This window comes from Sesamum indicum, linkage group LG10, assembly GCF_026168435.1.
Source record: "Sesamum indicum cultivar Baizhima isolate 11 linkage group LG10, ASM2616843v1, whole genome shotgun sequence".
Classification (NCBI taxonomy): domain Eukaryota; kingdom Viridiplantae; phylum Streptophyta; class Magnoliopsida; order Lamiales; family Pedaliaceae; genus Sesamum; species Sesamum indicum.
Window position 1 is genome coordinate 4,426,067 of NC_142666.1, and position 13,537 is coordinate 4,439,603.

Consider the following 13,537-nt stretch of genomic DNA (forward strand, 5'->3'; position numbering starts at 1 on the left):
AAGGAGTACTCGTATTGTGTCTTGGAGGGATTCTGTTCAGAATATGACAAGAAGTCTCTCCCCACAAATACTTAGAAAACCTAGATGTTAACAGAAGACTGTTCATCATATCTTTAAAAGTTCTATTCTGTCATTTAGTTACTCCATTAGATAAGGGGAATATGGAGGAGTTCTTCATGAATAATGCCAAATTTTTGAAAATATTCATTAAACTTACTCGACATATTTTCCTCCTCTATCAGGCCTTAATCGTTTAAGTTTCTTATCAATTTGGGTTTCTACTTTATTTTTAAACAAAATAAATTTATCTAAGGCCTCATTTTTATTTTTTGAGGAGAAAAACATAACAGTATCTACTCAAATCATCTATAGAGGTGATAAAATAACATTTATAACCCCTAGTCAAAATTCCATTGAACTCACAAATATCAATATGAGCTAAGTCAAGTATTTCCGAATCTATTACAATTGTTTGATAGGATTTTCTAACTTGTTTAGTTTCTACACAAACTTGGCATTTGTGACCTCGTTTAATATTATGACTAAAAATTAAATCAAGATTCATCATTTTTTTGATTGAACCCAAGTTTAAATGACCTAATCTACTATGCCACAAAGTGGAAGATTCAACTTTCAAAATAATAGGATCAGAAATATCAACTTTATTACTTTCAACTTGAACTTTAAACAAACCATCAGATAGATAACCTTTGCCAACAAAAATACCAAATTGTTGAATTACAACTTTATTAAATTTAAAGAATAATTCATAGCCCTCACTAACTATTACAAAACCACTTATTATAATCTCCTAACAGTAGGTACATGATGAACTCTTTTCAAAGACAGAATGTGCCTTGAAGGAAATTTCAAGTCCACACTTCTTATCCCAAGTACTTCAGTTGTACTGGAGTTCCCCGTACTTAGTGTCCTTCCATTGATGGCCTAGTAGACATAAACAAAGATTTATCAACACAAATATGCACATTTGCTCCAATGTCAATCAACCAATCAAAATGTTCATAAATAGTCAGGAGTTCGGATTGGTAGAAACATACGTTTCAATTGCTCCTGAGGTGCTAGCATCACTAGAAGTTCCTACAACCATATTGGTAATTGCCTGCCCAGTCTTGGCCTTTTTAGTAGGACAATCCTTGGCCCATTGTCCAATCTGCCCACAGTTCCAGTAGAGTTTGTTTATCTTTGATTTTTTATTTTTTACGGCTTTGCCTTTATTAATGATTTTTGAGTTTGGGTTCATTTTATTCACTTTTTTATTCCCCATTATTACATTTGCCTTGTGTTGATGCCCAATAGATATCTATGAGTCTGATTTCTGTGCTCTTCCTCAATAGTGGTCGCGATCATGAGGTTATCTAGAGACAGTCTTCCTTCCTGATGTTTGAGCGTCATGCCAAAACTTTTCTAGAATTTAGAAAATTTATCTATTATGGACATGTCTTGGCATCAGACAGAGCATGCTTCAGATTTACAATCTCATGTGTCTGTTCAGCCACAGACCATCCGTCGACTATCTGATACCTCATGACCTTGGAAACATATACTTTTCAAGCCCTTTCACTTCAGTATTATATTTCCTATCGAACTCATCCCACAAAGATTTTGCAGTGTAAGAGTCATAATAATAGACATCAAAGAGTGTATTTGACAGTGCTGACAAAGTAACTCCTCTGCCTATTTGATCCCGCTTAGTCCACTGCGCGATCACCGCAGTTTTGGGATCAATTTCAGTTAGTTTGACTCTAGTTACCTGAATCACTGTAAAAAACCCTTTCATTGTCAACAACATTTTCATTCGTTATTGCCAGCGTTCGAAAAATTGGCTTGAGAATTTATTCGGTAGACCGAACAAGTTGACTTTTGGGTGATCGGAATAGCAACAGAAATAGCCTCAACTGTTTAATAATTAGAGAATAAATAACAGATTTTAACCACAAAATCCGAATTCAAAAACAACAATATAAAACTATTTATGTTCCAAAAAATCCAATTTTCAAAATTGTATAATTTCTTCAAAATTGTTGGAAAAATTGCATAAACAAATTTAATTTTATGTTAAAATTAACAATCGAATACATTAATCGGTTTTCAAGCCAAAATATAAATACCCATGTTGCAACAAAACAATAGAGATAATAGTTAGATATGTTGTTTTATGATAAAATTAAAGGAGAACTTACAATGAGAGTTGTAGCATAACAACTATCGATCCAATGGAAATTGCACACTAACCGAATCGTAGAAATCTGCTTGCCTTGAAAAAATTATAAGGCCCATGCAAAGTGCACAAGGTACTATGCAATTCCTTCCAAGATAAGACGGTTACTGTTTATTCAATATTGCACTTATATTGACAAACACCTCAACCAACACTCAGAAACTTTCTACCGAAAATAGAGCTTAAGACTTGGAGTTTTAGAGAAACCCCGAGAGCTAGAGATGAGAGAAGAAGATTTTGGTTTGAGGTGTGTTGAAATGAGAAATCAACAACCTTTTTATTTTTCATCAGTTTTCTATGTGGGACAAAGGCACTTCTCAATATTTCTCACTTCTTAGTCTATGGATTTTAACATGTAATTTAATTCTAAATTACAACAGCTGCTTCATAAAAAGAGTGACACTAAGCAACCTTAAATCAATCAAATGTTCGAAGCCATAGTATATCAGCACATGAAAACCCTAGTAACACTAAAATATAGCATAAAATCATAAGATTTTGCATGATTAATCATCTTCTAACAAGAATCCTCAATTTCTGACCTAATACCGTAACTCACATTTGGGGTGTGTTTTTTTGGTTTTTTTTCAAAAACTAAAATCACACACGAACAAGAGATAAAATAGTATATAAATTTCACACATCATTTATCATTCAAATATTACTCCAACCTAAAAAATAAAACATAGAATCGAGTTCTTTTGAATAATTTAAGAAACACCTTTTTTGGTGAAAACAAAAAAGGAAAGTAAATTAACTTTATATGTAACATTTATCATCTCCAACAAAACATGGTCAATAGGGTAGAGCATTCTTACCTAATGCCTCCATAACAAACAAAATGTGACTACCTCTATACAACCACAACTGCGGGCCACCTTCAAACTCTTGAATAATGACATTTCATTTGATTTGTAGGCGAAAATGAGAGAAAAGAGGGTGAAGAGACGATGGAAAGTAGACTTTTTTTTGCTTGTTTGTTGCTTCTTCTTCTCATATGACGTGGAAAATGAACAAAAACACATAAAAGGGCGTTTAAGTCTTGAACTTTCAAAGATATTTTCTTGGAGTGTTTCAGATTTTTTTAGTTTATAAAAGGCAAATATGTCCTTTATTTCTTATCATAATTTCCTCACTTTTTAAATGTATATGAAAGAGCACTTGAAGAAGTAGATTAACACCTGAAGAAGTAGAACGCGACCTCGCGACTTATGGGTGCGGGTCTTTAATCTTTTCCAGATAACTTGCAAATAATTGCTTTAGCATGTGACCTAGAAACCTCGAAGGGAGTAGGTACTAAACCCTTTTTTGATGACTTTAAAATAATTGCTTTCAATGCAACTTGGTGACCTCATGGGTGTGGGTCTTGAATCTTTTTTAGATGTTTTGGGAATAATTGCTTTAGCATGCGACTTCAAAGGGTGTGGGTCTTGAATTTTTTAGATGACTTTGAAATAATTGATTTAAAATGAGATCTAACGACCTCATGGGTGTAGGCCTTGAATATCTTTTCCAGATGATTTAAAAATAATGGATTGGGAATGCAACCTAACGACCTCCTAGATTCAATTTCTTTGTGCAATAAATTTGGTTAGGGAAACCCTCGACCTGACCCCAGGACCTGATAGTTGCGCATCCTTGACTCTTTTTCAAACTACTTGATTCAAGAGTAATATGACATTACGATCTCATCGTTGTGGGTCCTTGGATCTTTTTCGGACTAAAATAATGGTGAATGCAATTTTGCAACCTCATGCATGCTTTTCCATTTGATCATCCATCAGCTAAATTAATAGAGTATGCGATTTCACGATGTCGTAGCGTGGCTTTTCTTCAAACCTTTTGCAGACTAATCTAGTTAATGACAACTGGATTCATAATTAAAGATAATCTTTTTCATATTTTCAATTCTAACATCTTTTAGATAACTACGTACCCTCCATGAATATGATCGTCTTAGATTTTTCATTTCCAATCTTTCTCAGATAATAACGCAACCTTATTAGAGGTATGTGACCTCCTTGAAGATAATGTTTTTTCAGATTTTTAATGATAATTTTTTTAAATAATTACACTCCTTTGTTGGAGGTATGCGACCTCCATGAAGATGATCTTTTCAAAATTTTCAATTCTAAATTTTTTCAAATAATAACTGGACGTCATTAATAGTACGCTACCTCCAGAAAGATGATCTTTTTACAGGTTTTTCAATTCTAATCTTTTCAGGTAATAACGCAATCTCATTGGTGGTACACGGCCTTGTTGGAGGTATATGACCTCTATGTAGATAATCTTTTTCAAGATTTTTCAGCTTTAATATTTTTTAGATATTAGAACGACATCATTGGAGGTACGCGACCTTATTGGAGTATGCAAATTCCATGAAGATAACTTTTTTAGATTGTTTTTATATGAAATTCCTTGATCCTGGTCATCTTGGAACCTGTATGTGTCTTACCTCACTACTGTCATTGGGATATAATTTTTTTTATATATTTTGAGACCTCTACCTTTTCCAGGATAAGGTCATCTGCAAATATCTCGGCTTCACTTTCTTGTAGTTATGTATCATCGTGTTTTCATGATGTAGCATTTGTGTTGAGCTTGATTTCTCCTTTTTCTAACATGGTCTTTTGAAAAATACAAACTTCTTGTTTCGAATGGGATCATAATTTAGTATACTTGTAGTTTCTTCCCCTATACTGGGATCCATCACGACTTTGCGATCTATAAATCATTATAAAAGGGGATCAGAGTTTTGCTGTATTTTTAGCTCCTTATATTATGCTACTATTTTCTTCCATTGGAATTGGGTTCCATTACCAGAGAATGTGATTTTTAGGATTTCGAGCCTACAAATGATATTTTTCCATAGGAAGCAATAACCTTTACCTTCGTAATCTTTGCTAGGGTTTCTGCTTCAACACAGCTCGATAAATATTCGGCTATCACTATTATATATTTTCTCTGTCGTTCGTCCATGAGAAAAGGACCCAACCCATACTCCATTGGTCAAATAGACATTGACCTCATTGGTCTACATTGGCAAATGTAATTGATAAATAAATTAGCATGCTTCTGGTAGCTCTCACATCTTTCTATGTCGTCCATTACATTTCATGCTAACGCTGGCTAAAAGTACCCATGCTTACTACTTTTCATGCTAGAGCTCGAGCTCCTAACTGATTATCAAAGCTCCCTTTGTGTACCTACATCATATATTGGGTTTGTTCCCGATTCTATCATTGGAAGAGAGGTCCAAATGTACTCCGTTTTTGCATATCTTCTTGTAGAATGACAAACTTAGTTTCCCTGGTTTTAATCTTCCTATCTCCTTTTGGTTCTTCAATAGTACCTTGTTCTCGAGATACTCTACTATCTTGAATCTTTTCTTCACCCTTCATTTATAGGAGTTACTTGTTTCTCATTCGAGGTCTTTTGTTCCTCTACCATTGTCTCTGGTGTGTCATTTATCAATTGCAATATCTATTAACTAGTTACTCCCCTCATTCCTGTTCCAATTTTGATAAAGTATCTACTCTTTTATTTTTTTTTCTCTTGAAATCTATTATAATCACCATCTTGCAAAGTTTCCTAATATGCCTGCATCTTTTTCAAGTTGGAGATCCTCAATTGTTCCATTTTTTCATAAGATCCCTTAATTCGCATCGATATCCATTCTAAATTTGGGTAACTATTTGTGTTTCAAACAAAGCTTGCTTACCTATCAGGTGATTCATCTTTGGCCACTTCACTAGGAAAAATACTAAAGCTGAAGTTTCTATAGCCAATCTTCATTCGTAGGATATATTGAACCAACCAACTCTTATTCCGCACCTAATCAAGCAAAGGAGTTAGACCTTGTTTTCTCTTGCCTTAATAGATCATTCATCAACACTAGTGATTCAATTAGAAGTATGACCTTAACTTTCTTGCAGTTGTTAATAAGGTGAGAGCCAACTTTTCCATTTGAATATTTTTCTTCTCGGCTCCTTGCAACATCTTGCTTACCTAGTATATTGGGTTGTGCAGACTTATATTCTCATGCATCAGGACTGAGCTTACTACATTTTCAATGAGACAAGTCTATAAAAATAATGTTTCTTATGGGTTAGGTTTTGAGAACAACGGTGATGACATCAAGTAGCTTTAAGGTCTTAATACCTTTCTGCATTTATCATTCCATTTGAAAATCTCCATGTTCCTCGATACATTTAACAAAAGCTGGTCTCTGTCCTTAGCAATTCATTTACTTATTCTCCATGATTTTATTCCTTTTTCATCCCCAACACTTCCTTTTTGTTTTGCCGGTCTTACCTTGGGATCCACATTCAATCTATGTACAATCAGTTCATGGTTAGTTCCTTGAAAATCATCTGACCTCTAGGCAGAATACCTCACAAAGTTGATTGTGAACATCTCTACTCCAGGATCATCTGCGATCTGATACAACAATAATTCCAAGAGTCATCTACGACCCAATCCTAGTAGTTCATTTCTTGGCCTATTCCTTTTGGCAATATCCTTGCACCTCCATCTTTTGAGGACATTTGCGATTCGATCCTATGATAACCTCCAAGGTCATCTGCGATCCAATCCGAGTAGTTCATTTCTTGGCCTATTCTGTTTTGCAATATCCTTGCACCTCCATCTCTAGGGTCATTTGTGACCCGATTCTATGATAATCTCCAAGGTTATCTACGACCTAAACCAAGTACATCTTGTGGCCTATTTTTTTATGCAATATCCTTGTACCTCATCTTCGGGTCATTTGTGACCCGGTCTTTGTGGTTTTCTTAGGATAATTTGGAATATGTTCTATATCTTATACTTCTCTGTTGGATTCATATGAACCTTATTTTTCTTCTTTTATTTTTTCCCTAAACATGCAATTATGGGATGTCTGCTATTGAACTCACATGATTCCACCCCCCCCCCCCAAGGGAGGATTCTTTCCTGTTTCACTATTCTTTTTCAGAGACATTGTAGCATTTTCTAGACTCCTTCTAGTTGCAACAAACCTCTCAAATTCCAACTGTTGTTGGGAATTTTATTTATAAGTGGTATGTTAACACCACAGCTTGGAACAAATTTAGAGTGAGCCTTCCTAGTATCACATTATAAGTAAATCAAATTTCTACCACTAAGAACTTTATCATCACTGTTTTTCTATTTGAATTACATCCTAAACAAATTGGTAAATCCACTGTGCCCAAGGGGTTATCTCTCACCCCCAAAATCCTACTAATGGGGGTGTATGTGGGATTGACGTTGGTTGTCCAACTCCATCTTTTTAACTACATCCGTAGATATTATGTCCATGGAACTTTTATTAGATACCACCTCCTTCTTCAATGTGAAGTTAGCTATGTGCATCCTCATCACCATTAGGTCATTATGGGGTCTCATTACATGCCCCAAATCCTTTCTCCGAGAACTTTTTTTTCTTGTTCACATCCTATATTCATAACTATACGTCCTATAGCCTTTTCTTTTCCTTCCCAATTCCTAGATATTTCTTCCTTGCCCTATGAGAATCCTATATTGTGGGATCTCTTATTATCATATATTTGAGTCATTTCCTTGGCATATTACATACTGGGCTTTCTTACCTTTTTCCCTCATTCATTGGTTTATTTCTATTTTCCTTCCTCACAAACCTTTGTACTGTAGGGTCTAGTCCTTGATCCCCTCATTTTTTTTCAACATTTTTCTCCTCACCTCCACCCTTCTTAACATACTCTTTGAAATATCCCTGTCTGAGTAACTTTCTATATCATCTGGTAACTGCTATCAATTCTTTGTATCATGCCCTTTATCTTTATGAAAATGATAGTAATATCTTTATGAAACTAATAGTACTTACTTGATCTTGCTTTTGTCGAAGTGTCCCTCGTCTTTTCTGGCCGCTTGATAACATTACTGTTCTCCGCCATCACCAATGCTTATGCCCGTGTCATGGAAAATAGGGTATACTCTGGTGCTTTGCATGATAATTCTTGTGATAGTCTTTTTCAGACCTCAACCTTTTATGTCCTCTCTGAGATCTCGATCTTGATCTCTAAATTCTTAGCCTTTTACAGGCCTTGCCCACATAGCATCTTTCATCATATTCACCTACTCCTCTTGTATATGTCTTATCATGTTGATATCGAGATCATGTATTTCTAGTATCTTTTGACTTCAGTAGTACTTTGGCATGTTGGGTAGTTTGGAACTCGATCAATTATTTTAACTAGAATTTCAACTGTAAATGAATGAGCCCTTTTGCAAAGCAGTTGTCCATTTTTTTCTTCAAGTTCCAATTGTGCTAATGCTTTCTACCTCCTCTTTGGGGATGGTGAGCGCATTTTGTCTCCTACACACCTTGCTTGAACCCTTTTGAGATGTAGATGACCTTTTTTTACCCGACGCCTTGTTCCTTCTGTTGTTGTAGGGTTAATCTGGGTTATGTCTCCTATTACGATTCCCTTTTCTTGATTGTTATTTGAGGGACCTATATTCTTTTGGAATAGAGGTCTTCTCAAGATGAGATTTGTGCCACCATAGGGATATTAATTATATGATATTCTTGCAAAAGTTGTCTACTATCTTCTGATAAATGGGTTGTAGTTCCCCTCGATTGATTTGTATGGCTTGATTTTCTTCTCTTTCTCGTTGTGGCATCCTTTAAAACGAAAGCGATTATTTGTCTTCCCTATAACTTCTTTGTACGCCTCCAAGTGATTGATTCATTGCATATATGTTGTTCCAACATACAACGCCAACTGATCTGGGTCAAGGTCCTCTACAACCTGGTGATGACTTGGCGCTGACTTGGAGATTATCTAGTGATGATATGTCAACTTCTTGGGGGACGAGTTTGAGTGATTACTTAGATCTGGATGAGTAAGGTCGCCTGTACACAAATCATTAGGTTTGTGGAAGGCGATCCTCCGATGATTAAGTTAGTATAGAATTCGAGGTTATAGGGGTTGTAAAGTGCGATTAGTAACAAAAGACATACCTTATAAAATGGTTCAAGTGGTATTGACAGAGGTTTATGCGCCAAAATTCACAAGGGCCACGTGCCTTTTAAATAGCCATCGGATGAGTTGGAGATCTATGGTTGATAATTCGGGTCTAGGTCAGGCAGCGTGAATCCATAGGGTGTTTGGGAATTTTCTCATTTCTGGAGGGCAAATATGTCCGTTCGGACTTATTCATTGTGTTTCCTCTATTACTCATTGTGACCTAAAAAATGCAACTTTTAAATTCAAATTAAATACTTATTAAATTTGGATAAACAATACTCCAAAATCACGCGATAAAAAATCTGGTGAAAATATTAGACACAAATAATTGTCTAGAAAAAATATTAAAAATAAACAATGTTCACTCAAAAATAAAAACTTCATAAACACCAAAATAATGATCAAATTAAAACATAGGAACTCCACAGTGAACCACAACCCTCCAATGTTATAGTCGTTTGAGTTGCATCATCTCATTAACTCCTTTGAGATTAAACGTTACAGTCATTTGAAGTTTGGCAAACCATGTATATATATTTAGAAAAATAGCATTTTTCATCTCATAATTTAGGATTTTTACACTTTTGATATCATTGATTACAAGATTATCACTTTTAATCTCACAACTTTCAAAACATAGTACTTTTGGTCACATAGCACCTTTTATCTAGAACTTTAACACGAAAAAAAAAGGTTATGTGCTTAGCACGTGACCATTGAGTGTTAAATCTAAAACTTAATAGTCACATGGCCGTTTTCATTAAGTATCTAACCGAAAATACCATAGAACTAAATATTTATTTTTTAAAAATTATGGAACTAAAAATACAAATATCCTAATTAAATTACTAAAGTGGACCTAAACCACGTATTCACTGGTACACGCCACTTCCACCGCCCAACCATCTCGATTTGATATATATATATATATATATATATATATACGAGTTTTTAGACTAAATAAATTTATTTTGTTGATCAATGGGATAAACCATTGGTGGGTGAAAGAGATATTGAAGAAGAAAACAAAAGTAAGTTCGAGTTTAGGAAGATTAGTGGCTAAAATAAAGACCCTGAATAGCAGGCTGTAAATGGAACCCAGAGAAGAAAAGTTGCTAACGTTATGAACCATTGACTAGTGCTCGAAAAATTGGTGTCCATCAAAATAAAATTCTAATCAAAATCAATTTTGGTCAATTTATTAAAAAAAGAATTATTATTAGCTACAATATTAACGGTTATGGTTAAAAATCATAATAAATAATTACTATTAACTAGTAAAATTAAATAGTGAAAAGAAAATTTTAAATCAGAGAGAGAGAGTGTGTGTGTGGGTGTGTGTGAGATGGAGCGTGTCGGTGTATAAAAGAGGATATTTTTGTCTTATAATATATTAATTTTATATTAACTTATAAAATCTTATAAAAAAAAGTTAGGAAAGTTAACATTTTTTTTAAAGAGCTTCTAAAAGATCAAAAACATTTTATTTTGAAATCTTATAAATTCTTTAAAAAAATAAATTGCTAAACACTTTATTGGAACTTATAAATTCTCTAATATTTTATACGATATTTTTAAAAATTTATAAATTTAGCCAAACACCTTCTTAGTCGGACGTTTGTATGATTGGATGATGAGACAACAATCTCAATCAAGGGCTCCAAAAGCAACTCTTGAACCCCATTGGAAGTAACTCAATTGTTAGGCTAAGCCAATTCAACTTTCATTTGTCTGCTTTTGTGTTGAGCGTGTTGCCTTGGTCAAAACAAAACCTTTCTTTAATGACCAAATCTAATTTGAATTAAGAAAAATCCACAAAATAATTGTATTTTACATTAATCTATGATGGTCCGACCAAGTTTTAAAGTGACGTGTCGGAAAGTCGTTTCTTCATGCTGGGGCTAAAGTGGGGAAACAATAGGATAATGAACGAAAAAATGGACTATGATAGAAATTTTGAATTTATATATATATACATATATGAAAAAATATAATTTACCTCTCTATAATATAAGAAATGAGCAAAAAAATTCCCTATAAAAAATAAAACAACAAATTATCAATTGTGTTAGTTGAAGAGATTAGACAAGCCATACTTAGTCATACCCTCCCCTCACAGTTTGTACACGTGCTCTTTACCGACTTTGGAGGATCCCTTGGTTTGAGGGAATCTCAACTACTTGAACCGTATTGTTGTATTTTTCTTTTTATCTATTTATGTAATTTACCTTTATCGAAAAAAAAATTATCAATGGTGTTCTGAAAATGAAGTAAATTGCTCTCTATTTAAACTATTGGGGGGGGGGGGAGAATTTGCTTTATTTTTTAAAACACAGGAGGTTAATTTACTAATTCTTTTTTTGTAGAGGGGTATTTCTTCATTTCACATATCATCGGATGAATTGTATTTAAACCTATATATATGTGTAATGGGATTTTTCCTAATAAAGGCATGAAAGCATATTATTACATAATTATAAGAACAAAAAAAGGCAAAAAGATCCCACAATACACAAGAACAAATTTATAAGTAACGGAAACTTTTGAGAGCTGATGAAATTTTGCATCAGAATTCTTAGGGTAGAATGGTAAGAACTGAAAATGTGGCGTGTGACGAAATAAAAGGGAACAAGGGTCGAAAAATGTCTGCGGGAGACACGCACGCAGAAGGCAAAGAAGAAGCAAGGAGGGAGAGGCAGAGGATAGCCTGGAGGTACGTGCATTGCGTGTTGAAGCGGCGTCGCACAGACAGATGTAGAGAAATGCTCATTCCGTGTTCCCTGTCTCACTATTTGCCGTCAACACTTGTTTCTGTCGCTTCGCCCCTTTGCTTGTATGCCCCTTTTCAATTTCCAACACAGCAAAGCCCCCACTTTCTAAGGCAGAATCCGAGTACAGGTAATTTGCTTGTGGGTAGGCCTTTCCTTTTCAACTGCCACATCGATCGAGGTGACTTCTTACGCCATCCTCATGCCTTTTTAAACTGTAAAAATGGGAGCATTGGGCGTGCGCTTTTACCAAGAATCGTCCCGCCTGCACGGCGGAGGGGAGAGAGATGAACGCATGCATACACTGCACGTGTAACACATATTTTCATGTGGCATGAATTTTGTTGTTGATATAGTAATTTTTAGGTTGAAATACATTTTGAACCCACTTTTATGTTTACAATGTAGAAAAAAGAAGACTTCGTTCAACAATTTTGGTCTGAATTTATTTGTTTTTTATTTTTTAAATATTAGATTTAGTCATTTATTTATCAATTTTATGTAGGTTTGATTCTTTAATTTAATTATGATTCTTTTGCCCTTTTGATGATAAACGCTAATAGTCCATTCTAATGCTCTAAGTGTAATATAAACAAATAATTTTTTCAATAAAGCTAGAATTTTATACCATTTTAGACGAATATTAGCTACGAGATGCAAAATGAATGGATATATATGGACTAAAATTATTTTGAAAAGCTGTGTAGGATAAAATTGTCCAAAACTGAGTCAAATGACTAAAATTAAGTAATTTAAAAAATTGCTGGACTAAAACTAAAATAGATAAATCTAAAGGATTAAAATTAATAGCAAACAAACTTAAAGGACTAAATAAATAATTACAATTTTTAGGTTTAAATATATTTATAATTGCATTTGTCCCTTAAATTAAACATGAAAGAGAACAAAATACACTAACAAAATAATACCCCTAGCTTACACTAGAGGAAATAATATTCTTTATCTTGTAATTTAATGTATTTTTACTTTTGGTCTCATTGATTGAGGAATTTTCAGTTTTGGTCTCGTAAATTTATAAAAGTAATATTTTTAGTCTCATAGCATCTTTCTGGTACATATCAAACGGGCAAAATCATACTTTTGGATCCACTAGATAAGATAGTTCTCACTTTTGATCCCAAACTTTATGAATCGACACATATTGTCACAAAATCCTAAAATTTGACACTTATGGTCATCTGACATTAAGCGTTTAACAAAGTCATATGTTTGGTATCGTGTCGTTGGTCAATGACTGTTAACCTGATTAATAAATAGCTAAATTTTATTTTACCCTCTATACTTTTCAAAACAGGCAAAAGACCCCATGTGTTTTCAAAATAGGCTAAAACTCCTTATTGGACTCAAGTTGACTAAAATACCTTTCTTGACAAAATAAAATCATCCTGCTTTAATTTTTTTTTACTTTGAGATTTTTTTTTCTCCTTCGTAAAGTAAATATTTCTTTTTTAAAATCTCTATTTAAAGAAGTATACAGGCCAGCAGTACATAGGTCC